Below are 25977 nucleotides of genomic sequence, written 5' to 3' on the forward strand. Positions count from 1 at the left end.
CTGAAAAATGATATGAGTGGGAATGATGATCTCCAGAGAAGGAGGCTTTGGATCCCTTTTGAGTCTAGTAATCGAGATTCAATGGCTTTTTGAAAATTGTTAATAAGAGAAAAAGAAGCTACATTCCTTTTTTAAGGAATTCCTACTAGACAGAAGTCCCTGGGTGGTGCAATGGTTAACATGCTCAACACATAACCAAAAGGTGGGAGGTTTGAGTCCACCCAGAGGTGCCTCGAAAGAAAGCCTTGGTGATCTACTTCTGAAAGGTCACAGCCATTGAAAACCTAATGGAGCATAGTTCTACTCTGACACACATTGGGTCACCATGAGTCAGAATTAACCCAGCTGGTGTGTATTTATTAGACAGACTCCAAATGTTGTCCAAATGTTATTTTCAGGGTTGAGGGAAGGCAGCTCATGTGTCCTTGACGTCCACTTCCGGTGGACAGTTTAGTCAGGATTGCATTCATTCCTCCTGGCACCCTGGGGGCGATGTTCCTCTGTCACCTGCTGAGTGTGGGACTCTGCCTGGTTAGCTCCCTTGCTCGGGGTCCCCCAGCTGGAGAGTGCAGAGCAGAGAGGCAAAGACTCACACCTCCCCCGCCTGACTTTGGAACCCACGTCCTTCACCTGGGACCACACTGCTGTCTGCAGAGGGAAGAAGGATCACCTAGGGACTGTGGTCAGTGTGTGCGTGGCCACAGTGGGAGCTGGCACATGGCATGGAGGGCAGGCTGCCTGCTAGCAACGCCCCTCTGGTTGGGCTTCTGCTTGCCCGGATCTTTGATGCTCGCACTGTGTGCTCTGCATCACCTGATGCAGGTCAGGCTTCTCAGAACCTTCCCTCCCCGGACCATGCCAGAAAAGTTCTGTACCTCCTCCGGCCTATGTTTCTAATGCCCAGGTCTTGCTGTTGGAAAGGAAGGTGCCTAAACCCTTCATGTTGTGCCAAAGGGGACAGAACGTGGGGAATGTAACCAAAGAGGGCAGGTCTCCGCTCTGGGGTAGAACCAGGGATGGAACTTGACAACAGCTGGAGTTAATAATGGGCTGCAAGCCACTTCACATGACCTTCTTCTGAGGCACGGCAGGGTGCAGCCAGGAATGGACAATCTCCCCATCCGCCAACAGCAACGGTAAGAACCAGAACTACCACCACCGCTGCCTTTCCAGCTTTTGTTCTCCATCCAGGCATGAGACTGACCAGTAGCCAGTTACCGCCGACTGGATGCCAACTCCTGGCAACCCCATGTGTGCCAGAGTAGAGCTGCTCTCCATAGGGTTTTCAGTGACTGTTTTCTTGGAAATAGGTAGCCAGGCCTTTCTTCTGAGGCACCTCTGAGTGAAATCGAACCTTCAGCCTTTTGGTTAGCAGCCGAGTGCATTAACTATTTACAGCTACCCAGGAACTCGAGCACGAGGCGAAGCGCTTCATATTCATCCTACCCTGGATTGCTCAAGCTGGGATTTAAACCCAGATCTGTCTGCCTCTAAAACCTGTGCTCTAACCACTGTGAAATGCTATCCTGTTTTCCTGCCCTCTGGCCCAGAGGAGTGATCTTAGCAGCTATCAAAGCAATTTCAAGAACTGTACACTTTGGGGAAACCTTTAATAAAAGGGACACAGAGGCCCTGAGGGGTCTCTTGGATGTCACCATGGAAGTGTTTGGAAGCCTGGGTGTGAGGTTCCATCTGGAGGGGGCAGAGGGGCAGGAGAGAGGCCAGCGAAGGCTGCTCAGGCCCCTGTGGTCACGGCCACTCTTAGGAGGCCTGGTGTGGTCAGGGGGTAGGGTGAACCCTCTGGAATGTTGTCCAGCCTTTCATCGCAGTCATTCTTGTAAAGAATTAAAGCTGTGGGCCAAAAAAAAGAAGGGAAAAAATAATACAAAGTGCATTTACGATATCCCAATTTTATGAAAATTTCACATGCTTATACATATACATAAGAAGCCCTGATGGCACAGTGGTTAAACTCTCAGATGCTAACCAAAAGGTCAGTAGTTTGAACCCACCAGCCACTCTGTAGGAGGAAGATGTGGCAGTCTGCTTCCGGTAAAGATTACAGCCTTGAAAACCCTATGAGGCAGTTCTACTCTGTCTTTGTACATACATGGAGTCCCTAGGGGGCGCAAATGGTTAAACACTTGACTACTAGCCGAAAAGTGACTCGGAAGGCAGGCCTGGAGATCTGCTTCTAAAAGGTCACAGCCTTGAAAACCCTATGGAGCAGTTCTACTCTGCACACATGGGGTCGCCAGGAGTCAGAATCGACTTGAAGACAGCTAACAATGACAACAACATGCATATATATATGTATACGTACAAAATTATTGAAGGAGACTTTCCAAGGGCTCTCTCTGGGGAGTGATTTTATAGGTGACTTTATCAATTTGTTCTTTACACTTTTCTAAAGTGTCCGCATTGTCTATCAGGAGGATGAATTGCTTTTGTAATCTGAAACAGAACTTGGAAAGAGTAAAGGAGATTTAGAGAAGGATTTTTAAAGCAGGAAGGCATGGATTCAAATTCCACCTCCCAGAGCTACTGGCTGTGTGTCCTTTGGCAAGTTATTTCACCTCTCTGAGCCTCGGCGTTGAAATCCATGAATTTGGGTTACAGACACATGCCCTACAGGCTGTTTTGAGGATTAAATTACAGGTCATATCTAAAGCAGACACGTGTTTGGTAAATGGCAGCTAAAAGTTTACTGCAGCTGGACTCCTTGGGGGTACTCGGTGGCCAGCTGATTCCCTGTGCAAGCCAGAGCCAGCTGCTACTCCTCTCCCAGCCTCAGAGCACTCACGTGTGATGGGGAAAGGGTAGAGTCAATCACTCAGGCCCCTTTTGCCTCAATCACCACCCCGCCACGTGATGATGGCCGGTCCCCAGGGCTTGACTCAGCACCTCCTGGGGCTGACACTCTACTTTAGGGAAAACAAGGACTAGCACAAGGGGCTCAGCATTGGTTGGTCTCCCTGCCAAGGACCTTGCAGGGCTTCCGGGGCACCCCACCACATCCTGACGCCTCTCGACAGGTGCACCTCCCAGAGCACAAATCTGGGGACTGCCAGGGGCCTCCTGCCCCGTGACCCACATCGGTCCCAGCTCTGCTTGCAGGGCCAGGTGCAGCTGCAGGCCTGCCCCCTGCCCACCCGACACTGTGTCCTCCTTTCCCTGCACCATGGCGGAGGCCTCGGTACAGCCCTGTGCACTGGCCGGCCAGGCGCTGTGGAGAGTAGGCAGCCAGCTCAGCAAGGGCGCCCACAACCCCAGTCTCCTCCTGCAGCCTGACCCTGACTCAGAGCCCTTTGCACTTGGAGGAGAAGATATTCCAGACCTGTTGGTCCAAACTGTGTTTTGAAGAAAGGTTTCCCTGAAGCTCAACACATAAAATAGATAAAAGCAAGTTGCTGGCTAGGGGCCTGGGGGCTCAGCCCTCTTGCCTCCCTACTTCTCCTGATTAAAAAAAAAACCCATTGCAATAGAACTACCCTATAGGATTTCCAAGGAGCAGCTGCTGGATTCAAACTGCCAACCTTTTGGTTAGCAGTGGAGCTCTTAACCACTACACCACCAGGGCTTCACCTCTCCTGATGGGACCCCTCAGTCCTAGGATACCATAAAGCAAAGATTGAAAAATAACAATTCAATGCCCTCTTGTTCAAAAGGAAAGTCTCAGAGAGGGCAAGAAACTGGCTCAAGGTCACACAGTAAGTTTGGATCAAGTGCCATGACTCCCTATTTATTTATTTACTTAATTTTTTTTTGTTTTGTTTTGTTTTCTTTTTTATTGTACTTTAGATGAAGGTTTATAGAACAAATAGTTTCTCATTAAACAGTCAGTACACGTATTGTTTCATGACATTGGTTAACAACCCCACGACCTGTCAACACTTTCCCTTCTCGACTTGGAGGACCTTTTATTTTTGATGAAAATATACATAGCCAAAGTTACACCATTTCAAAAGTTTCTACATGTGCAATTCAGTGACATCGATTACTACGTTCTTCCAGTTGTGCTGCTATTCTCACTGTCCTTTTCCAACTTATTCCATCACCATTATCTTCAACTCACTGCCCCCTAGGCTTCCCATCAAAGCTTCTGAGTTGCTGTTTGTCAGTTTGACCTTACGTAGATAATTCTTTTCTTTTTTTTTTTTTTTTGTACCTTAGTTGAAGGTTTAGAGAACAAATAGTTTCTCATTAAACGGTTAGTACACATATTGCCCTATGTCCATGTTAACAACCCCACAACTTGTCAACACTGTGACTCCCTGTTTAGTGCTCTGCCCACCCCAACAGAGGCATTGCCCATTTGTCAGCCGGCTTCAGAATCACCACAGTGGTCCTGGCAACAGCTGACCCACAAGTCCATTAGCCTGTGTCTGGCCCCTTCTCCTCTTGGGTGCCTGGAGGGGATTTCACACTCTCAGGCTAACAGGGAGGCTCAGCTTAACCTAAAACCGGGTTAGGGTGGATGCACCTTACAGACATTTTATGGCAATTTTAGGAGGTCATGGAAGGAGCCGCGTTTGGGACCTGTTAGTACTGCACCAAATTTCAATTTCACCCCTTATTATGTCACTCTAACCTCTTTCTGTTGTTTTCATTGTAAAAACGGATGAGGCCACATCTGCCTTGCAGGGTTTTCACAAGTCAGGACTAGCAAGAGTGTGCATTGAAGGCTGTGCACTCAGTAGATCCTCCACAGCTCACCTCTCTGCCGACACTAAATGAACTGCAAGCAAGTCCCGTGATGGCCCTGACACGTAAAAGCATTGCTGGAGTGTGTAAAGTGGGGTCTGGCGTGTAGAGGGGTACGGGAACGGTCACTCCTGACGTGGCTTTAGGATCTCATTGGAATCAAAATACCTGCCCCTAATTCCTTTCTTTTCTAGGTCAGCTTTTTATATAGCGAGCTCTCTCCTCACTACTCCTGTGCCGTCATGGGGTGGTGGGTATCGTGCCACCCAGGCTGTGAGTCTGTTGGACCCAGAACACACATTCCAACAAAAGCCGTGTTGTAAATGGGTTGTATGTCCCAGGCCAGGCTCTGGACACATCTGTTACCTATAAACCGGTCAACATAATAGACATTGGCAATTTTGATACCAGCAAGTACACAGAATGGGTGAACAGTGACTATGAAATAGACTATTTCTGGTCATTTCGAGGATGGCTATTTGGGGAACGCAGCCTTCAGTGGAGAAGGAGGTGGACAGAGGCTTTCGCGGAGATGCAGAAGGCTGTCTAGGCAGAGGGGTTGTGAAGTCAGTGATTTCTTTATTACCTCACATTTCCCATCAAGACTCAGTTTTGCTTTTTATTCATATGTGTGAATCACTGGTATTGCTCATAAAATTATCAAGGAAGATAGAAATCGATACTTAACTAATGGGACTTTTGCATATGCAGAGCCCTCTACTGACTGCAGAGTGAATCACTCCTCTGAACACTAGTGCCGGGCACTGCCCTGCGTCCCAGGTGGCCCGTCCAGACAGGGCTTGGCATAGGCCTCTCTCAAGAGATCCCTGGGAATGTTAACATGAGAACCGCTGTGTTGCGCTCTCTTCAGCTCGCTGTTCAGTCCTTCCCTCCTCAGGGACCCTGCCCTGCTCTTGAAGTGGGTTGTAATTTTAACAACCATTTGTGTGATTAATGTCTGCCTCGCCCATTCGACCGTAAGCTCCATGGACAGTAGCAATCAGGTCTATTTTTACTTGTGGCTGGAATACGGTAGATGCTTCATGAATGAAATGAAAAGGAATAGCTGAGAACTGAAGAAACATGTGCCTCGGAGAGAGAGTGGCTCAGGGATGTGCTAGTAGTGTGCGGTGGGGGTGGGGCGAGTTTATAGCCTATGCCAATTTCTGTGGTGTAAATACTCCCACCATGGCAGATTTCAAGCTTCTAATGTGACCTCAAGGAGCCCTCTTGGCGTAGTGGTTAAGTGCTTGGCTGCTAACCTAAAGGTTGGTGGTTCAGACCCACTGCCACTCCATGGGAGAAAAATGTGGCAGTCTGCTCCCATAAAGATTATAGCCTTGGAAGCCCTATGAGGCAAAGGTTCTACTCTGTCCTATAGGGTCGCTATGAGTCAGAATCAACTTGATGGCAATAGGTTGGAGATTAGTGGGGGTGAAGGGGGTGGGGAATGTGGGAGTTAGTAACTTTTCCTGTCCACATCTGTAAATTGGCAGGAACTTGCTACCTACCAGGGTTGATGTGAGAATTAAGGAGACATCACTGATTAAACTGGTCCCGCCTCTGTTCTCTGTCCCTGGGCTGTTTGTTTCCTTCACAGCACATAACACAACTTGTAATGGCGTATTTGTTTCTTTAAGTGTTTACTTCCCACCCCTTCCAGCACCAGGCTGGAAACTCTCGGAGGACAGACTCCATGTCTGTTATATTCATCAGTGAAAACCATTAGCTAGCAGGTGCCTGGCATATAATAGGTGCTCAATTAATTTGGCTGTATGGCTGAAGGCATTGTGCATACAGTGTCTAGCCTCATGGAGGCAGGCAGAGATCTGCTTTCATGGGCAGCCTGGTCAATTTGAGATTGCACCTAGGTCAATCCAGAGAACAATTCCATTTTCTTCTGAAGCTCTGGCCCTGTCGTGGTACCAGGATGCCTGGTGGGTGCCAGGAAGGACAGTGTGACTTTGCAAAGCTGTTTGACAACAAGAGTGAGCCACTGAGCCCTTGAGGCCCCACAGTTTCTGCCTGTAGCTAGAGTTACCGGAATAAACTACGCCCTCTCCTTAGTGGTTCTCAGATGGGAGGAAGTGGTTTGGACAAAGTGTACTTATTTCTTTCGGGACTCCTAGGGGAAAGGAAGAAAGAAGTCAGTCAGGTGATATGGCCTTAATGTACATTTAATGAGTAAAGGGATGGTTGGATGGATGGATGAATGGTTAGATGGATGGATGGGTGGATGAGTAGATAGATGATGGGTGGATGGTTGGGTGGATGCATGGTGAAATTGTACCAACAGGGAGTCCTCAGGTTGCTGTCGGGAACCAAATTGTTTGGTCCAACATGCTGGAAATTCTTAGTGAGAATTTTAAGCTCCAGACTCTCTCAGAGCTGGAGGAAATAAATCCCTGTCCGATGAAACATTAAAAGCCATCAGCATCTATGAAAGCAGAAAGCCAATTGGGGTTTACTGGCATGAATAATTTCTGAGTCTTTAAGAGCAGCACAGTCCCCTTGGAAGTACATCGCCAGGCCTCGTGACTCATCCAGTGGGGAGGATTTTTCCTTTATTAGGAAGGCGATTTCAGTTTGTTGCAATGTAAACCTATCCATTCCTGTTTCATTTCTATCAGATGAAGGGATAAAAAAAATATGTATTCAGAAAAATCTAGAAGGAGTGCCCAGCTCATTGGTTATACATTTTGATCAATCATATTTAACGTTGCCTGTAACTGTTTAAGGAGCCCTGGTGGCACAGTGGTTAAGCGCTCAGCTGCTAACCAAAAGGTCAGCAGTTCAAACCCATCAACCAGCTGCTCCATGGCAGAAAGATGTGGCAGTTCACATCCGTAAAAATTTCAGCCTTGGAAACTCTATGGGGCAATTCTACTCTGTCCTAGAGGGTCTCTATGAGTCAGAATCAACTCACAGAAATAGGTTTGGTTTTGGATTTTTGGTTACTGTTACTGCCTAGGAATACCAAAGGGACTGGATGCACCTCTGTTGTCTGGCTTAGGAATGATATTAATAGCTGCTATTTAATATTTAGTATATACTACATACTGTATATAATAATATACATACAATAATTATTTATATAAATATTATATAATAATATTATTTATAATAATACTGCATATAATTAAACTTCTTAAACACCTGGGTGGCACAAAGGATTAAGCCCTCAGCTACTAGCCAAAAGGTTGGCAGTTCAGACCCACCCAGAGGTGACTTGGAAGACAGTCCTGGTGATCTGCTTCCGAAAGGCCACAGCCTGAAAAACCCTATGGAGCAGTTCTACTCTGCACACGTGGGGTCGCCATGAGTCAAAGTCAACCCGACAGTAACGAACAACAGCAAACACCGTGATGATCTTCTTTTTATGAGGAGGAAGCTAACACTCGGAGAGGCAAAGCGACTTGCCAAGCAGCCAAGCCGAATGTTGACCCAGGCGCAGGTAATGACAACGCTGTGTGCTTTCTATGGCGCCATCTTGCCAGCCTGATTTAGACTAAGAGGCAGAGTCTAAATAGATTTCTCATTTCAGTCTGTCTATTCCAAAGTTTTATTATTATACTTTTCAGAGCACATTAAACACTCTTAATAGCCTTCTTCTAACTGAAAAACAGCAGTTGTAACAGATCTTGCCAGAACTTTCCTTCAGGCTTACCTCCTCGGTTTCAAAAGGACCGCAGCCTGGTTGAATAGACTTGTGGTTCAGCATCCCATAGCAAACCACATAATGAGCATCTGCAGGATATGGGATGCATTGCTCTCCAGATGAAGAGCGTTGCTTTCAATACACACCTTTGTCCTTCACATGGCACCCTAGTGGCAAAGGGCTTAAGCGTTCATCTGCTAATTCTGCTGGGGCTCTGCCCTGCCCCCATCTCAGCCTCTTAGAGCCCCTCAGAGCCTCAGCCTCTTACCGGCTGTGTGACACGGGCAAGTCTCTGAGCCTCTCTTGGCCCCATTTTCTCACTTGTCAAAAACAAATAATAATCTTACAGAATTGCTCTGAGGATTGCATGAAAATAACTTTTCATGTAACTCCCTCTCCTGCTACCCAGGAGGGTGGACACCATACCTTCTTCACACGTATACACTTGCACGTGCATATGCACGCGCGCACACACACACACACACACACATACAGTCTCAGTTCAGGACGCCAAAGCCCAAGCCATTGCCCTGGCACCAGGCTCTCTCAGTTTGTAGATACCAAAAAGAATGTCAAGTGTGTCACAAAGATACCCAGGTCCATCTGTGCAGGAAATTCTAGTTTTCTAAAATCTCTCCCAACACTAACAGTTTGTTTTCAGAATTTATATACCTCATATGTTGGGCTTTCCTTTAGCCTATCCCTCCCCACTACCTACTTTGATCATTATCTATTTTTTCACCAATTCCCTGGCTTCTTCCCAAAGAAGATCTGCACACCACGTTCTCCAGCAAGTACTATTGCCGGTGACTCAATCTACCTGGGCTTTGTGCACATTTAGACATCATGGTTCCATGTGGTACTTTTATTGAGTGCCGACATGTGTCTGAAGCTGGTCTAGGCAGTTTAATCTGCTCAGGTCCTGTGTGAATTGGGTATCTTCATTCCCACTTTGAAGGAGCCCTGGTGGTGAAGTGATTAAGCGCTCGGCTGCTAACTGAAAGGTCAGCGGATTGAACCCACCAGCCGCTCTGCAGGAGAAAGATGTGGTAGTCTGCTTCCACAAAGATTACAGCCTTGGAAACTCATAGGGCAGTTCTGTTCTGTCCTACAGGGTTGCTATGAGTCGGAATCAGCTCAATGGCAGTGAGTTTTATTCCCATTTTACAGACGAGAATGAAAAGGCTTTAGAGATGCTTACATGACTTGCCCATGGTCACGCAGCTAGGAATCTGATGGCAAGCAGAGGCTAGCTGTCTTTTGTAAGAAGGCTGCTGGGTGCCAGGCTGTTCTGTAGAAAGAAGCTCTCATCCGGCAAGAGTTTCCCAGGCCCACGGCCCTTCTTTTCATAGAATTACCCACCAAACATGCCCTGGGCAGCTGCTGTGCGCCGGGCACTGTGCTAGCTGTTGGAACCTCCTTTAAAGCATTACCCTGCCCTCTGCTCACGGAGCTCTCATCTGTCCCCAGAAAGTCAACCCTGCCAGCTGTGTGTCTGCAATGTCCTGAGGTCCCTACCCGCCCAGCCCCTGCCACCTGCCCCAAGATACCTTCAAAAGCTGGGCATGGTCTCGCCTGGGAGGCGGCAGTTGCCAGGAGCCCTGTCACTGCCTCCCTATCAGCTGCAGCTGCTCGGGCGGAATGAGCCGGAGGCCAGGCCTCCCGGGAGCCTGGGGAAGCCCATGCTATCAAGAGCGTGTGGCAGTTACCACACCAGCTGCACACTTCCTCTGCTAGAAACCAGGAAGGCACGCCGGGCTCGCAGAAAGGCGGGTTCCTGTTTTCAGTAACCGCTTGGAGCAGGCTTCTCTCTGCAAGGACAGGGAAGAGAGAGGCCCTTATTAATTTTTAACAAAGCACTGGGGAATTTGGGCAGCTTGATTCTGAATGTCCAGGCCGTGCCTGGGCTTCCAGAGGCTTGAATTTTTTTTTTTTTTTCTCTAATTAAAAGGCAGAGGGGACTGTGAGTCTGTTCTCGTGGATCCCTGGAGCTGGCTGAGCGCAAAGAAGCTGTGGCTCAGAGAGGCGGCTTCTCCTTTCACCATTTCCCAACCTTTGCCTTCCTTGTGTCAATGCAAATGAGACCCTGGTGCAGAGCTTCTTGCCCTGGATGGGCTTGGACTACTGGGCATCAAAGCCCCTCTACAGAAACAGCATCCTGAGTGAGACATGCACCGCCTCTGTTGCTGCTGCAATGGGTGGTGTTAGAGGCTGACACAGCCACCCCGGGACAGTCATTTGGAAACCTGTAGTTTGTGCAGATGAATGAAAAAATGTCAAGGCTGCTTCTAAATTTACAAGGGGCCTTGTACTCGATAGATCCTGCCTTAGATAATTGTGAAAACACCCGCTCAGTGCAGATCAGCCTGGGAAGGAAGGGAGGAGATATTGCAAAAGACCGAGGGGGTCATTTGCTTACACGGGGAGGAGAAGACAGGCAGAACTATGCAGAAGTGGCGTTCCACCCCAGATCCACACAGAGCAGTAAAGCAGCTTTGGACTTATAGTCAGAAGGTGTGAGCTTTGTAGCGGCCTACCAACAAACAAACATTTACTGAGCGTCTGCCGAGTTAGGCTCGGAATTCATTCTCTCATTCAATCATTTATCCAATAAAAAGTATGTGGAGCAACGCTGTTCTGGGCACTGGGATTCAGCAGTTGTGAACAAAAACTGGGAAAAAAGCCTGCTCTTTTTGAGCTTCCTTTCCGCCTGTGGAGATGGGGTGTATCATCTGATATGGACTTAAATAAGGCAGGTATGATTGTAGCCACTGCTGTCGTTGTTAGCTGCCACTGAGTTGGCGCCAACTCATGGCAACTGCTGTGAAGACAAGGAAATCAGGTCAGTGTGCTAAAGGGGCCCGAGCTGCTACTTTCCACAGGTGGTCAGCATGGTGGTGGAGAAGGTGGAGGTTCTGTGGTGGTGTCAGTGGTGTTGTTGGGGCTGAGACCTGCGGGAGGAGGAGGAGTCAGCCACAGGACAGCCGGGACGTGGGAGGCTTCCGGAAGGAACGTTTGGAGGTTCAGCAGAAAGACATGGTCGGGTCCTCAGAAAACCCCACGTCTGACAGCAGAGGTGGGCAAGCTGACAGGCCTGTCCTGTTTCCGTTGAAGGACAAGGTGCACAAGCTGGAGAAGCTGTGGAGGCAGAGACGGCTGCCACAGGAGAAGCCCCAAATCTGGAGACCCAGAGCAGGAGTTACAGCCTCTGCTCAGCCCATTTCTCGTGGGGAACTGGGTGACCGGCTGCTGTGACTTCTGAATCCTGGGTGATTCATGACACCCCCTCCACCTCATGAAAGTAGCTGAGAGGAAACAAGACAGCAGGTTTGAGGAAAAGTTCCTGAAACCATACAAGCGCTGGATGAAGCTGGGGCTACGCCAGAGCGGGGGATAGTGTGGCGGTCTGAGCCTCGGGGTGCGGATGCAAAGAGCGCGCGACAGTCAGTTCTGCTGCACGCGCATGTGTGACTCTAGTGACTCGGGGCTTTTGAGCTTGTTTTCCAATTATGCCAGGTGGTCCTCAACCTCGGCGCTGTTGGTGTTTTGGACAGGACAATTCTTGGTTGTAGGGGCTGCCCCGTGCATTGTAGAATGTATAGCAGCATCCTTGGTCTGTAACCACTAGATGCCAGTAACACCTGCCCCAAGGCGTGACTACCCAAAATGCTTCCAGACACTGCCACATCTTTAAGGAGGGCAAAATCGCCCCCGATTGAGAACCACTGAATTCCACTTGCCCCCTTGAGGTCCTGAGCTCATGAAACGAGATGCGTGTGAACATATTCTCTTGCCGGGTGCAAAGCCCTGCACGGGGGCCAGAAGTCCCCTCACTTTCACACAGATGCGGCTCTGTAGCAGGCCAGGCTGTGGTCCCTGGGGCAGGGTGTTAGGGCGAGGGTCTCGTGGGCTGGCTGCTCTGACCGCCCCCCTCCACCCTAGCACCGTTGACATGAGAGGCAGAACAGGTGTCTGGTCTCGTCAGGAGGCCTCCAGCCTGGGCAGTGGTTGAGCTGGGGAGGGAGAGTGGGTGAGCCCCTCTGCCCAGTAGGTTCGGGCCTGGCTGGAGGGCAGGATGGGGATGGTTTGCATCAGAGGCCTCAAAGAGGATTGTCTTTTTCCTTTGCCACCATTTCCCACCATTCCTACAGGACTCCACCCCGTCCTCCATCAAATACTTTCCATACTGAATCTCAACTGTTCACACTTTTTCTCTCCTAGTCCACGAAGAAGTCCTTGAGTACAAGAATGTTGGCATTTATTTAGGTAATGATCCATCCATCCATCCATCCATCCATTCACATATCCACCCACCCACCTGCCCATCCTTCCATCCATCCATCCATCCATCCATCCATCCAAAAAACATTTGTTAGCACTCACTATGTCTCAGGCACTGTGCTGGGGAGAAGACAAAATCCTACCCTCAAGGAGCTCACAGCCAGATATCCTTTCTCCCTGTCTCCCAAGGCCCAGCACCAAACACAGTGCCCATTGCATATTTGTTGAATTACTGAACTTAACAAGAATTTCTTGCAAACTTCTTTTGTGTATAACCTGGGCTGAGGAACAGACAGGGAGAGAATACACAGATTCAGCCTGAATGAGGTGTCACTGCTGCCTGAAGGAGTGTATGATCTAGTGGAGGGGACGATCACCTGCATCAAAGCCCCAAAAGAGACAAAGAAAGACCTGGGGCAGGAGGGAGCCAGGAGAGGCAAGGGAGCAGGCCTCCAGATGTCCTGAGTCCACATGGGAACTGGCAATAAGGCAGGACTAGGGCAGGTTGGATTCCATCCCAGCAGCTTGGTCAGTGTTAGAGGTCTTGTATGCTCTGGGTCAGCAAAGAAGACAAAGACCTGCACTTTGGCAGGTGATGCCCTCCACCAAGGACCTTGAGTGTAAATCCTGGGTAAACCCAGGCTGCGCTGCCCTGGTGATGACTCGGTGTCGGGAGGCTGTGGTGCAGGGCATACAAAGACACCCAGGTCCATCTGCGCAGAAAGTGTCTGAGCTCCGAGGACTTTGCAAACGAATTAGCTCTTAGGGCCCAGATCCATGGCCACAGGCAGATTCCCACCATCCCAGCTAAATATGAGGATGTAGCCGCGACCTTAATGGACATGAAATGTTTCCCTACGTAAACAGCTACCCTGACACACTTCAAGTCATCTGAAGCCACTTGTCACATTTCCCCAGCCTGGGGGTTGGCGGGACTCCTAACCCAGGTGACAAGAAGCCCATTTCTCCAACTTCAGATCTGGGAGGGGCTCCAGGTGGAGGAGGTTAAGAGTCCCTAAGGCGACCCAGTCTCTGAGGCAGGTGTGTGATGTTGAAGGCCCATGCTGGGTCAGAGTTACAGCTTGGTCTAGTATTAGGGGATTCCTAGTTGTGCTCGAAAGTGTTTTTCCTTATCTCAACACAGATGTTGGGAAGGCATCCTCAGGAAATAGTAAGCTCCCCATCGAGGCAGAGAATCATGTATAAGTCAGTCCCCTTGGCAGGGAAGCCAGTAAGCATTTATTGAGGGCAACGCATTGCGCTATAAAACTGTTGATAGTGTTCTTGTATCTAATGGGGTTAAACTGTATGACTGTATGACTTTCAAGATCCCGTCCAAGCTAGAATGTCTATGAGAGTAAAGTTTTTGTCCCTTCTGTGGCTGGAAAGTACTGACTCATTCATTCATTCATTCAATCGTTTCTTCAGTACATAATTATCGAGCACCTTGTGTGTGTTAGGCACTGTTGTCGGTGCTGAGTTAGAGGAATGGACCAGACAAGGTCCCTGCCTTCATGGAACTTTATCCTAGAGGAGAAGACAGCCAAAAACCAAGTCAATGAGTAACGAGGAATTTTCAGATGGTGAACTAGTGCTATGGAGTAAGTAAGAGAGCAATGGCATAGCAGGGGCTGAGGGAGTGGGGACAGTAAGGGACTTTAACCAAGAGAGTCACCCAGAGGTGACTTTTGAAATGAGCTCATAGTGACATCAGTGTGAAGGTCAGGAGGAAGGGAAGTCAGGCAGAGGAAACAGCAAGGGCAAAGGTTTGGGGCTGGAAGCACCTGTTACGTTCGCGGAGCAGAAAGAAGAGAAGCTGAAAGTTGAGGAACGCCCAGAAGACACTTGACTCTTGCTCACATTAATCTGATTTAGTCTTCTCCACTACTCTGTCTACACTTCGCCTGAAGAACCTGAGACTCACAGAGTTTAAATGACTTGCCCTAGGCCAGTCAGCTGATGAGTGACGCCACTGGGGTCTAGCTCCATTGCCTCTGGAGGTGGTGAACTCACTGTCACTGTTATGTTAGCCTCCCATCAGGTCTCCCACGTCCTCTCCGATGTTTCTGTTACTCCCAGTTGAGACCTAAGCCCTGTCATTCCCTCAAGTGCCTGCCAAACACTCCTGTTTCCCATAGGACCAACTTCATTTCTTTTCCCAGCATTCGATGCTCATCACTGTCTGTTCTCCGCTCATGTTACCACCTCCATCTCCTGTAACAATGTCACCTCTTAAAGCCTCTATGCCCCATGCTCCCTGGGACTATTTGCCCCTCTGCACTTCAGAAGGGCCCCCACCTCCTCACCATTGACCTTCACCACTGACCTTCCCTACCAGGGTGGGATGCCCTCCCTCATGCAGGGCACTGGGCACATGTTATTTCAAGGCTCAACCGAAGGCTGACCTTGTCCGTGCATATTCCCAGACCTTCCTCCAACCAACAGTGACTGCGCCCTCATCGGATGCCCCTTGCAGTTTCATCTGTACCACCAGGACTGGATACATGCTTACTGGGGTCAAGAGCAAGAGATGGGGTCAAGGGATGTAGGCGCTGTCTGACCTTGCCCAGGCGTCTGAATCTCTGAGTCTAAATAGTGTTAATAGTATTTCCTTAGTACCCATAGGGTACTGTGTATAAACTACCCAGCATGGTTCAAGGGGTGCAGTAGGGGCTCCATGAATATGAATGCCTTTCTTTCTCTTCAAACTGGAGCAGAAGCTTTGGGAAGCCAGGGGCATATCTAACTCATCCCCATTGAGTCTAGCTCAGAGCCTGGCCTAATAGAGATGATCCATAATTATCCATTGAGTGAATGAATAAAATAAATGTTGTAGTTCTGCCTTTTGAACAAAAGCACACAAATTGTGAATACTGACTTTTTGCTTTGGGGGAAGACAATACGCTAACCATGAAAATCCCTGTTGCTGTTGTTAGTTCCCATCCAGTCATCAGTAGGGTGATATCAAGCCCTGTTGTTTCTCTGGAGATGGGAGTTGTTTGGATTTCTGGAACCATCTCCAAAGTTGATTAAGTGGTCCATTTGTCCAGCATACGGATGAGCAGAATTCTCCGGGGGGTTGGGACCTGGATGTGCATGCAGTCGGATCTTTGTGTTGCTTTGGCAGTCTCTTGGCGCTAACCCTCTTCTCAGGAGAGAAAACAAGGGAGGCTTCATGTCCACAGCACTTCTCTGCTGTGAAAAGCTCTACAAACATGTTGATTCATTGCAGCTTCTCTTCTGGCGTTGTGCAATGTGGTCCTCACGGAGGGGCGGGGGTATGGCAGTGTTCTCCATTTTTGTGAGGGCTGAGAAACAGGTCAGCAGGCTTCCCAGAAGGGAGAAGGAGCTCTGAAGAGGGGCCCAATTTATTTCAGTTTTTGAAACTTTGCATTCTTTAGTAATTTCCTCTTGTTGTTGTGTGCCACTGAGTTGATTGCAACTCACAGGGACCCTACAGGACTAAGTAGAACTTCCCCATAGGCTTTCCTAGGCTGGAATCTACGGCTCTTAACCGAAAGGTCGGAAGTTCAAATCTACTAGCTGGTCCTTGGAAACCCTACGGGGCAGTTCTACTCTGTCCTATAAGGTCACTACGGGCAGGAATCGACTCGATGGTATGGGTTTAATCTTTATGGAAGCCAACTGCCACATCTTTTTCCCGTGAAGCCACTGGTGGATTGAATCGCCGACCTTCCAGTTAGCTGCTGAGCACTTAACCATTGCACCGTGAGGGCTCCTGCACATATATTTAGTCGTTATTTAGAGGAATAGATGAATCTACATATATATAAACATAAAAAATAACTATTTTAAGAAGATACGATTTCTTAAATGATGTTTATATATAAACAGTCTAGAATTTTCTTCCTGCACAGCAATGGATTGTCTTGTGCACCCCATGGGTGTACCACATGACTCTAACAGAAACATAGAAGAGGAAGCAGGTATCATTTCTAAACCAATAAGAGTTCTCACATGGAATTTTGCAACATGACATTTTATCCTTCTTCTGTGAGAGACGGAACTCAACAGGACAGCCTTGTTTTTCTGGGTCTCCCAGGTTTTCCGCCTTTAACAGCGTGCAGTCTTACCACTTCTCTGTCACTCGTTGTAGTGGAAAATATTTGAGTTTTCCTTCTCTGACAGGTTTTATGCTTACACAGTTTCCAGCTTTCACAAGTTTTATTATACACATAGTCCCAGACTCAAGATGGGGTTCTGTTCTGCGGCTTGGTTGTAAATCAGTTCTGACGTAAACGGAATACCTCGTTTTTTTTTTTTAGTTTTCATTATTATTGCCTTTTATTAGCAGTATCTTTATACACTCCATCTTTATTTGTCTTTGGGGGTTGGATCACAACATCTGAGAACAACATCAGCAAATTACACACTCCAATATTGTATGTAGTACATATACTAATGATAAGATGAAAAAAACAAAAGCAAGCCATCATAAGTGCGGTTCATCATCACTTGAATACGTCATAAGTCGGAGACTACCCCTATTTTTACGTGGAGCCCTGGTGGCACAGTGGTTAAAGCGATATATATTCTGGCCTCTGGGAGGAGTCTCTGGGTGGTACAAATGGTTAACGTGCCCAGCTGCTAACTGAAAAGTTGGCAGTTCCAGTCCACCCAGAGATGCCTCAGAAGAAAGGCCTGGCAATCTACTTCCAAAAAATAAGCCATTGAAAACCCTATGGAGCACAGTTCCACCGTAATACACAGTTGACTCAATGGCAGCTGGTGCTTCATCTTCTGGGAAGGGGCACAGAGATCCCTGTGACCTACACTTAAGAAAAAAACAAGAGTCCACGTCTTCCCATGAGAAAGAAAGATCAGTGCATGGTGGTGATGAGTGGCAGGCTCACGAAGGGGATTTTTCCGAGGGTCTCTCATTACACTCCACCCTCCCCCGATCTCTGTGCTGCTCTGACTTTCGAGAACTGTAAGCTCCATGAGGGCAGGAGCTCATCTGTTTCGTCAATGATCTACACCCAGCACTAGCAGCTTGGTGGCCAGCCGAAAGCAATAAGCAATTATGTCCTGGGAAGAAGGAAAGGAGGAAGGAGAAAGGGAGAATGAGAGGGAGGGAGAGAGAAAGTCAGGGAGGGTTGGAGAGAGCAAGTGAAAAGAGAAAAAGAACTCCACTCTCTGTAGATTGCAGACTTCCTAGGGCAAGAATGCCGCCTTAATCATCTTCCGATTCCCCGAAGCATCCGGCGCATAGGAAGTGCTCAAAGACGCTCATGGAATTAGCCCGATAACAGACCAGCTCACTGCGCCAAGCAGACTGTGTCTCGAGGATAGTGGGAACAGTCTGGATGTTTAATATGGGGCCCCTGCAGCTAGCTCCTTGTCTCACGTGACCCAGGCTGGCCTCTTAAACGCTCTGCCCCAGTATCTTCATCTCATAAACAATAATAACAAGAAAACCTGTCCAGCCACCTCAAAATGAGCTTTAACAATACAAAATGAGGTTAAGATCAATAACAGAATTGCTTTGGTTTTTATAAAGTTCTCTTCAATTCTCATTCTACGACGCCTTAGTACTTCCATGAAATACGCTTTTTTCAAGTCATGCCAAGATTCTGTTGTTGTTATCAAAGAGCAGCAAGCTCATAAGGACCCTTGATGTAATTTACTCTGGTGTCACCCGGTTGTCCCAGACTGGATGGGTGTGAAATTGTCAGTCAGTGTCAGCTTCATTGCCCACAGAACCACGACTAATTACACTCGCAGTGTGGGGCAGCCTTGGAAAGAGAAGGAAGGGTAGACCAGCTCACTTGCTCAGAAATAATCCTTGGCCAAAACAGAATTTCAGCTCTAAATGCCTTTTTTAGACTGGAGGATATTGCACTAGTTTTTATTTTAGTTTGAGTAGCAATAATATTATAAATAATGATAATTCACATCTGCTTTACATGTTATGAAGCATTTTTCAAAACTATTATGTCATTCAATTTTTATAAGAACTCTAGGATATCCAGTTATGATTCGAATGGCTGCTACTGTTTATTGCAAACCTGATGTGTAGGCACTTTGCATACCTAGCTCATCAAATCACAAACAAATAATGTAAATATTGTTCTTATACTTCATTTTACATTTGAAGAGACTGAGGCACAGAGAGTTTAAATACTTTTTCCAAGGGACGTACAGCTCGTAAGAGGGGGTGCTAGACTTGAACCTGGGTTGACAGACCCCATGGACTATGGTATTGATGCTGTAGCACCTTAAGACATTATTATATACCCATTTTACAGATGAGGAAACCAATACCCAAAAAGATGAAGCCACTTTCCCGGGAATCACACAACTACCATGTTGCCCACCTAGGTTTCAATAACGTTTCTCTAACCTTAAAGTCCATTTTCTGTCCATATTTCTTTAAAATAATAATAATTTATACTTGTTTTCACCTGAGAAATTTGAAGCAGATGGTGTTGAAAATGATGTGAAATGGATTCCAGGAGCTAAGAAGTGGAAGGATTCGGATGTGTAGCTATTCAGGAGCTAGAGATTCATCAGAACCTTAGCAAGAGTCCCGTAGGAACGTCCCCTTGGGAAAGTTTGGGGAGACAGCCAGGGCTTGTCTGGGTTGTCCTCATTACAGGGCAAGGGCTGGGCTTGGAGTTTACATTGCTTTGAGGCAAGTAGCCTGGAGTTAATACAAGAAGAGGAAGTTGGTTGGCTGTGGAAAATGCTGAGCCCATCTGAAAGTCCAAGGCCGAGTGGGTAAGGGCAGGGAGTGGGGCTCTGGCTGAAGCCACAGAGGCCCAGGCCAGGGCCAAGATTTTGGTCACCTGTCAGACTAAACAGTTTGACCTCAAGAGCCTGTCTTAGGCTGGGTTCTCTAGAGAAGCAAAACCAGTAAAGAGTATAAATATATATATAGAGAGAGATTATATCAAGGAAACAGCTCACACGATTATAGAGGCTAGAACGTCCCAAGTCCGTGGATCAGGGTAGAGGCTTCTCCCAAGTCACACAGCTGCAGAAGCTGGCAAGCCCAAGATCGGGAGGTCGGAGAGCAAGGCTCCCACTCACAGGCTGTGCAGATTGATGAATCCCAGGTTCGGCAGGTAAGCTGACAGCTCAAGTCCCAAGAACGGGAGATGAGACGACAGGAAGCAGCCGCAGGATCCAGAGAGAGCAAAAAGCCAGAACGTCTGCTTATATACAGATGCAGGCCACACCCCCAAGGAGACTCCCTTTCATCTGATGGGCTACTCGCAGCATATTCAATCATGGGAGTGATTACATTAAAACACGGAGAATCATGGCCCGGCCAAGGTGACACACAATCTTAACCATTACAGAGCCCAAAGATGGTGTCCGCACAGCCCTGCTGGCCTGGATGTGAGGTCAGCATCCTGGGCGGCCCACTTCCAGTGTGGGCCCTTCCCTCCAGCCCGCTTCCCACCACTGTGCCCCTCCTGCTTTCCCAGTTTCTAACGGGATTCCAGATCTCCCCTCACTGAACTCCCAGGAGATGGTGGCTCCTCACCCACTCCTCTTAATGTGCACAGGAAGGCCCTTCCAGGCCAGGATCCTGCTGCCCTGTCCAGCCTGTTGCCAAGGCGCCTGCTTCTCAAAGGACCCGTCTAGGGCGTCAAATGGTGCCGGGCAGGTGGCTGCCCACCTCTGATGCTGCGACATCCATCAGGCCTTCCACTCAGCCCAGGCCATGCCTCTTTGTAAAGCTGTCCTCTGAAAGGTCCCGATTCCACTCCGGCCCAGGGGGTCAGCCATTACCTCTTCTGAATGCTCAAGGCCATTGCGTTAGCCTCCTGGGCTGCCCTAAGTGCCACAGACGATGGCTTAAAACAACAGAACTGTATTCTCTCACAGTTCTGCAGGCCAGGAGTCTGGAATCAAGGTGTCTGCCGGGTCATGGGAGCCCTGGTGGCACAGTAGTGAAGCACTCGGCTACTAACTGGAAGGTCGCCGATTCAAACCTATCAGCTTCTCTGCAGGAGAAAGATGTGGCAGTCCGCTTCCCTAAAGATTACAGCCTTGGAAACCCTATGGGGCAGTTCTACTCTGTCCTATAGCGTCACTGTGAGTCAGAATCGACTCAAAAGCAGTGAGTGTTTTGGTTTGGGTTTGCAGGGCCATGCTCACTCCTAAGGCACTAAGGGAGGGATCCCGTGCCTCTTCCAGCTTCTGGTAGCCCCAGGCTGGTGGCAGCACCACTTCAGTCTCCGCCTCCATCCTCAGGTGACCGTCTTCCCTCTGTGTCTGTCTCTCTGTGTCTCTTCTTCTCTCTTTATAAGGACATCAATCCTATTGGATTATGGCGCACCCTACTCCAGTACGACCGCATGGTAACTAATTGCGTCTGCAAAGACGATTTCCAAATAAGGTCACATTCACAGGTACTGGGGGTTAGGACTTGAACAGATCTTTTTGGGGGACACAAATCAACTCATAGCACCCATGAATACCCACCGGCATCTCTGAACTTTCCACGTCACTGCACTTCTCTAAGGCTGGCATAGCGAGTCTGTCCTATTGGTCAAAGGCCAGTTAATGACACTTACTGAAGGGAGGAAGGAAGGGAGGAAGAGAGGGAGAAAGGGAGGGAAAGAAAGAGGGAAGGAAGGAGGGAGGGAGGGACAGAGGGAAGGAGAGAGGGAGAAGACAGCAAAAGAAGGAAGAAATGGAGAGAGGGAGGTAGTTGCAGGTGACTAGAAGGAAAATTGTAATCAGGATATGGCTTACTCACTTTCGAAGTCTTTGCTGGGTTCTGTATCTTCTAGACTCTCATGTTTTGGGGGGGAAGTTTTTCATCAACCCTGAGTGACTGCAGGAGCCAGAACTTGCAGGGAAAATAAGCCTGGTCTCTCCTGTGGTGCTGAGAGGTCAAGCAGAAGGCGAGGTCTCACACCAGGTCCATGTCCTCTCCACTGGGGGATGCCCGCTGAGCCTCTCACCTCCCTCTGCTCCATCTCTCCACCTTGAAATTAGACAGTAATGGGCCCTGGGCAAGGGCTGGCTAACACTTTCCAGAGCTGCCCTGAGTACTTCGTGTACATTAACCTCAACAATCCTCACTCAAACGTAAGCCATATGAACAAAACCTCGAATTTACAAAATGGAATCAGCGCTTCATTGATTTGCCTGAGGTGACATGGTCACTAAGAAATTTGAACACAGGTCTTTCTGATTTCTAAATCCATATTCTTGTCACTTTTCCACACCGGAAGTTGCTTTTCAAAGTTTTAAAGTGAGTGATAATGAAGAGTTTGTTAATGAAGTCCTACCATACGGTTGTCCAACTTGTAGCACATAACCAAAACCAAACCCATTGCCATCAAGTCCATCCAGCTCACAGTGACTCTGTAGGACAGCAGAACTGCTCCATAGGGTTTCCAAGGCTGTAATCTTTACAGAAGCAGACCCACATCTTTCTCGCCTAGAGCGGCTGGTGGGTTCCAACCGTTGACCTTTCGGTTAGCAGCCAAGTGCTTAACCGTCAGGGCTCTGTGTAGTACCGATAGAACTCATAATAATAGAAACTGATAGAGCATTTACTTTGTACCAGGCATCCTGCTAAGTTCCTTCCACAGTGTATTTCACAGAATCCTTGCAACAAATCTGTGCTACGAGCACTTTACAACCGAAGAAACTGAGGCTTGAATTGGTTAAGTAATTTGGCCGAAGCCAAGGAATAGGCAGGTAGCAAAGCCACAATTCAACCCCAGGCTGGTGTCCTCAAAGGCCGAGACTTTACCTCTCTGCTGCACAGTCCCAGCCGCACTAGTCCTTATCCTGGGCCAGTTGGTCTCTGAAACAAAGCTGCAGGAACAAATGATTGGAAAGAAACGTCTAGGCTCTTTCACAAGTTGTAATTATAAATTATTTTTAAAAGGAAACATATGTCCAGTGTGTATGTATGAAGTGGGTCGTTGAGAAGGTGGGGAGGAGCTCGGGCGTCTGCCTTTTAAATTCCTTTGCAGTAAGTGGGCAGTCGTTGCCTCGGCTGTCACTCATGGTGCCCCTTTCTAAAGTGTGATACCTTTGCCTGGGAAATCAGTACTTTACAAGCGCAAAGCATTTAAATGGTTTCTGACAGCCAGAAAGTGACTGAGGCAATTAGATATGATGTTTGTGACAGACGGAAAAAGGCATTTTGTCAAGTCTGCAAGAACCTGGAGGAAAAAGATGACGGGAAGCAGGCTCCATCCTAAAGGGGCAAGGCCAAGCCCTGGCTCCGCTCCCTTTTCCATGCTGACAAAGTGCCTGAGAGGTACCCTCGGAGGGCTCCCCCCAGTGGGTCCCTGGGCAGGGTCTCCACAATGCACCTCCACGGGCTTAGCTTCTGTAGCTAAGCCTTGTGGAGAGCAGTTTCCCAAGGTGTCTGGAGAAGGGATAGTCAGCTCCACCCCTGTTCCGTTTGATTGGGAATAGGAGGCTGGGTGGTGCAGCCGCTTCAGAGACAAATAGGCTGAATCCAACTTCTAGGCAGTGGGTGATTGGGAAGATGTCCTCTCTGAGTCTCTGTCACGCTTTGATGAAATGGGCCCTGTCACCCCTCCCTCCTTCAGAAGTTTAGTGAGCACAAATTGAGAACAGCATGTAAAGTGCTTGGAACACCCCAGGAGCCCACCACTCATTGGTAACTTCCTTCTCTCTCCTCCATGTGTAGACACAGCAGGTGGTCATTTAGCTTTGCAAATAAAACTCCACCAAGGTATAACCTTTCTGGAGGGCAGGTTGGTAGCACATTTTTTTAAAAAAGCTTTTAAAAATATGTTTATTTGGAATGCACAGTGAGATCACTGGTCTTTGGGTTAGGCCATGGTTTCTTAGCTGTGACACCAAAAGAAAAAGCAAAAGAAAAAAAGGGATACATTGGACTTTATCAAAATTAAAAACTTCTGCTGCAGAAGATACCATCAAGAAAGTGAAAAGACAACCCACATAATGGGAGAAAACGTTTACAGTGTTATCATACATCTGTTAAGGAGCTTGTATCCAGAACAGATAAAGAAAACATACAACTCAATACAAAATATAAACAACTCAATTTAAAAAATGCGCAAAGCACCTGAACAGGCAATTCTCCAAAGAAAATATACAAGTGGCCAATAAACACCTATAAAGATGCTCAACATCACTAGTCACTAGGGAAATGCAAATCAAAGCCACAGTGAGATACCACTTCACACCCATTCAGATGGCTATTATATTTAAAAAAAGAAGAAACAGAAAATAAGTGAGTATGTGAGAAAAATGGCATCCTCATACATTGTTAGTAAGAATGTAAAATGGTGCAACCATTTGGGGAAACAGTTTGGCAGTTCCTCAGAAGGATAAATATAGCATTACCACATGACCAGCAATGTCACTTTTAGGTATAAACCCAAGAGAAATGAAAGCATGTGCCCACACACAAAATCTCGTACATAAATGTTTATAGCAGCAGTATTCATAATAGCCAAGACGTGGGAACAACCCAGATGTCCAGAGCCCGTGGGTGAGAATGCTGTTCATGGAGCACCCTGACAAAAGCGAAGCCAAACTCTCCCACCTCATCCCTCTCACTGTCCTGGCCACCCTCGCAAAGGTCTTGCTTATGAGTCACCACCCTGCAAACACTCGAGTGGAGAATATGCATCTGTGATGGACTTAGTTATTGTCATTTCCAGGGATAGCTAGTACAGTGTAGGGGATACAGTGCATGCTTTGCAATCCTGGCTCTGCTACCTACCAGGTCGGAGACCTTGAACAAATTACCTACCCACTCTGGGCCTCAGACTCTCCATCTGCAAAATGGGGATAATAGTACTTATAGGGTTGCCTGGAGGACCACATGAGAAATTGTGCATGCCAACTAGATGGTGCCCGGCTACCATCACTGACTGCTCTGCAGGGATCCCAATAGAGGGTCCCGGACAGAGCTGGAGAAAAATGGAGAACAAAATTCTAACTCACAAAAAAAGACCAGATTTACTGGTCTGGCAGAGACTGGAGAAACCCTGAGAGTATGGCCCCGGGCACCCTTTTAGCTCAGAACTGAAATCACTCCTGAGGCTCACCCTTCAGCCAAAGATTAAACAGGCCCATAAAACAAACAATAATACACGTAGCTCAACCATGTATACAAGACTAAATGGGCACACCAGCCCAGGGGCAAGGATGAGAAGGCAGGAGAGGACAGGAAAGCTGGACGAATGGAAATGGGGAACCCAAGGTTGAGAAGAGGAGAGTGTTGGCATGTCGCAGGTTTGGCAACCAATGTCACAAAACAACATGTCTATTGTTTGATGAACAACAAATTTGCTCTGTAAACCTTTATCTAAAGCACAATTTAAAAAAAAATAAGGTGGGAAAAAAGAAAAGACTTTACCGAGAGAGTAAAAAGAGAGGAAAAAAAAAGAGAAAGAGAGAGAGAGAGAGAGAGATAGAGAAAATGTACATGAATGCCCTGGCTCTGAAAAGGTACTTTATAAATGTTTAATTCTCTTCTGCTTCCCTTTTAGGGAACCTAAAACGTTATACTTCACATGCTCTCCCGGGTCAGAACTCAGTACCAGTACCTTGTTTTACAGTCCTTCAGGAAGGCAAGAGAAACACCTTGGCCTGATGTCCCAATTGCAAGCCAGTAAGGGTGAAGACACACTTTTAACTCCCAGAGTTCTCTGTCGGAGCTAACTTGGCTTTTCAGTTTGCTGTTGTTAGAGGCCGTCGAGTTGGTTCTGATTCACAGCAACCCTATGCACCACAGAACGAAACACTGCCCGGTCCCGCGCCATGCCCATAATCGTTGTTATGCTTGAGCCCATTGTTGCAGCCACAGTTACAATCCATCTCGTTGAGGGTCTTCCTCTTTTTCACTGACCCTCTACTCTACCAGGCACGTGTCCTTCTCCAGGAACTGGTCCCTCCTGATAACATGTCCAAAGTATGTAAGACATAGTCTCACCATCCTTGCTTCTAAGGAGCATTCTGGTTGTCCTTCTTCCAAGACAGATTTGTTCATTCTTTGGCAGTCCAATATTCTTTGCCAACACCACAATTCATAGGCATCAATTCTTCTTTGGTCTTCCTTATTCATTGTCCAGCTTTCACATGCATATGATGGGATTGAAAATGCCATGGCTTGAGTCAGGCGCATCTGAATCTTCAAAGTAACACCTTTGCTTTTCAACACTTTAAAGAGGTCTTTTGCAGCAGATTTGCCCAATGCAATGTGTCTTTTGATTTCTTAACTGCTGCTTCCATGGGCATTGATTGTGGATCCAAGTAAAATGAAATCCTTAACAACTTCAATCTTTTCTCCTTTTATCATGATGTTGCTTATTGGTCCAGTTGTGAGGATT

The 25977-nt window shown here is 47.7% G+C and overlaps 2 protein-coding genes across 3 annotated transcripts in view; one reads left to right on the plus strand and one right to left on the minus strand.

The window, feature by feature from the left end:
* SLA (Src like adaptor) overlaps positions 1-10246 on the minus strand; it is a 42795-nt gene extending 32549 nt beyond the window's left edge. The window contains exons 1-2 of one of the 2 annotated variants that reach the window (XM_023728213.1): positions 9913-10246; positions 2324-2465 (exon numbers count right to left, since the gene is read on the minus strand). The gene's annotated coding sequence lies outside the window, so the exon portion shown is untranslated. The remainder of the gene's footprint in view (positions 1-2323; positions 2466-9912) is intronic. The other variant, XM_023728214.1, reaches the window with a different exon arrangement.
* TG (thyroglobulin) overlaps positions 1-25977 on the plus strand; it is a 238068-nt gene that overhangs the window by 165972 nt on the left and 46119 nt on the right. The gene's annotated exons all lie outside the window — the stretch shown is intronic.

The sequence above is a fragment of the Trichechus manatus genome, unplaced genomic scaffold (assembly GCF_000243295.1).
Source record: "Trichechus manatus latirostris isolate Lorelei unplaced genomic scaffold, TriManLat1.0 scaffold00022, whole genome shotgun sequence".
NCBI classification, from domain to species: Eukaryota; Metazoa; Chordata; class Mammalia; order Sirenia; family Trichechidae; genus Trichechus; species Trichechus manatus.